The sequence below is a fragment of the Empidonax traillii genome, unplaced genomic scaffold (genome assembly GCF_003031625.1).
Source record: "Empidonax traillii isolate 1590-97213 ecotype Southwest subspecies unplaced genomic scaffold, ASM303162v1 scaffold1683:size74120, whole genome shotgun sequence".
NCBI classification, from domain to species: Eukaryota; Metazoa; Chordata; class Aves; order Passeriformes; family Tyrannidae; genus Empidonax; species Empidonax traillii.
The window spans coordinates 65,063-67,591 of NW_020956876.1; positions in this window are offsets into that span (position 1 = coordinate 65,063).

Here is a 2,529-nt window from a genome sequence, read left to right on the forward strand (position 1 = left end):
CAGCCCATCGCCCCGTCCTCCCACCTGCCCGTGTCCTTTACAGTCCGTGGTCATTCCCCTCCCTCCTGTCCACCTCAATCACCCTTTGACAGCGGCATGTTGAGTGACACCCCTTCAGCTGTCCCGTTGCTGGGAGGGCGCTTGGGCAGTTTATCCCTTTTTTCCGATGTTGCAGCTCGGTCCTGCCAGGAAAAAAAAAGTAAAAAAAAAAGCCCAAGAAACAAACCCATTTATTGCAGGTACATCAGTTTAATATTTTAATGGCTAGGAGGATGCAGGAGGGGAAGGATGGAGGTGAAATCCTGATGGACTCTGCTTAGTGGTGATCAGGCAGGACAGGAGGAGCTGGGCTTTCACAAGCGCTGGGGTCAGACAGCAAGGGCTGAGCCCAACCAGTTCCACAAGTCAGACTAGTACAGCCAGGATCCTCCCCACCCTGGGGTCATTAAAAATGTGCCTTTTTATCTCTTCTCCATCAAAGCTGTTTAAAAAATAAGATCCCTGGGAGACTGGAACTTAATCCACTGGTGTGGGTGAAAGTTTGCAGAGAGGTTTTGACCAGCAAATAACATTAATCACGGAGTCCTAGAACGGCTTGGGTTGGAAGGGACCTGAAAGATCATCCTGTTCCTATGGGCAGGGACACCTTCCATTAGACCAGGTTGCTCCAAGCCCCACCCAGCCTGGCCCTGAACACTTCCAGGGATGGGGCATCCACGACTTCTCTGGGCAACCTGTGCCAGGGCCTCACCACCCTCACAGTCAAGAATTAATGAGGTGTCTGGGTGCCTCAGAGCATATCTTAGATCTCCTTCCCTCCTTGAGAGAGGGTAGTGCTATCAAAATGTTGTTTATGATTGGGAAACTGAGGCACTGGATGAAGTGTCCAAATTCTTGGAAGAAGTTTATGGCACAGTGAGGACTTAAAAACGTCTCACTCTTTATTCTCTGTCTAAACTAGTAAATTCAGTATGACTGGCACAGCTGGCCATGATGCCAAACGGCTCACATGGGTATTATAAAAGCCTTTTAACCTTCAAAACAGGATTGCTGCATCCAGCTGCCTGTTGGGATGTGTTTCATCCCGTGCAGACTCCTGAACCGTGCCTGGAAAAGGATGGGAGAAAGTAGTCACCTCAGCCAAAACCTTGCTGAGGATGTTCCTGGAGTGAGGAAGGTGAAGTTCCTGCACCCAGCAGCGTTGCCTGGTCCTGTTTAATTTACTTCAGGGCATTGCTGTCTCAGATGGTTTTATCACAGTCTGTCTTTCACCACAGACCTGCTTCCTTGTTTCTGTCCCCATCCTATGATTTCTTTTATCCCAGGTGAATGTTCAAATCTCTGGAAGTGACTACATTGACCATACAACAGGGTTGTATGATCACTTTGCTTTTAACATGTGAAAGAGTTTCCCTGTCAAAAAATACTGAGAATGTTTCAAAAGTATTTCCTCCCTCGGTGACAAAAAACTACACCAAACAACTAAACATTGAGATTTTGACAGAAAATGAGGGTGGGGGAATGATATGTACTTTTAAAAGGTGGGGTTTTTTTAGGTCTCATAGTAGTCGGGTAAGGAGCAGAGTGATTTGTAGGAGCAGGTTGACTTGTAATTTGCTCCTGAGAAAGATGAAGATGTTTCCAAATTCCAACATAAGGAAAAAAGTAAAAGAGGGGGGAGAAGTATGAAATAAAGATAAGTTAATTAGGGAGACACATTGCACTGGTCTTGTCTCACTTGGAGCAACCCTGACCCCTTGCACCAAGACAAAAAATAATAATATTAATTTTAACAACGGATGTAACCTTTTTTTTTTTTTTTCCCCCTGACTGAATTCACAAATAAATATAACTATATAATTTGGGAAAAAAAAAAAAACCCAAACAACTTCCTGAAAAATTTATTTTAGCGCTCAGAATTTTTTGAAAAATAGGGAAAACGTACTAACTTGATCATCTTGTAAAGGATCAAGTTTGGGAAATAGCATTCCCCCGCTACAAATATGTTACCTAAACCCCGAAAGTTACTATTGCCCCAAACCCTGTGATACGATGTGGAAGGTAATAAGGATGTTTCCTCTGGGCACAGTCCAAGCCTTGGGGAGATGCAGTACAGACTGGGGGCTGTTCAGCCCCCCCCCAGAATGTCCCCCATAGCTGGCATTGCTTTGCAGAACAGGTGGGTTCGGGAGAACAAATCTGAGCACCTTATCTTTGTTGGTTTTCACGTGGATTCATCATCCTGGGCTTGTTCCAACGGTATGAGTAGGGGGTGAGGGGGGGGGGACTCTGCCCCTCTACTCCACTCTAGTGAAACCCCACCCAGAATGCTGCTTCCAGATCTGGGATCCTCAGCCAAAGAAGGATGTGGAGCTGCAGAAGCAAGTCCATAAGAGGCCTCGGAGATGCTCCAAGGGCTGGAGTCCCTCTGCTTTCTAGGCAGGCTGGGATAGCTGGGGGTGTTCAGCCTGGAGAAGAGGAGGCTCCACAGAGACCTGAGAGTCCCTTCCAGGGCCTAAAGGGGCTCCA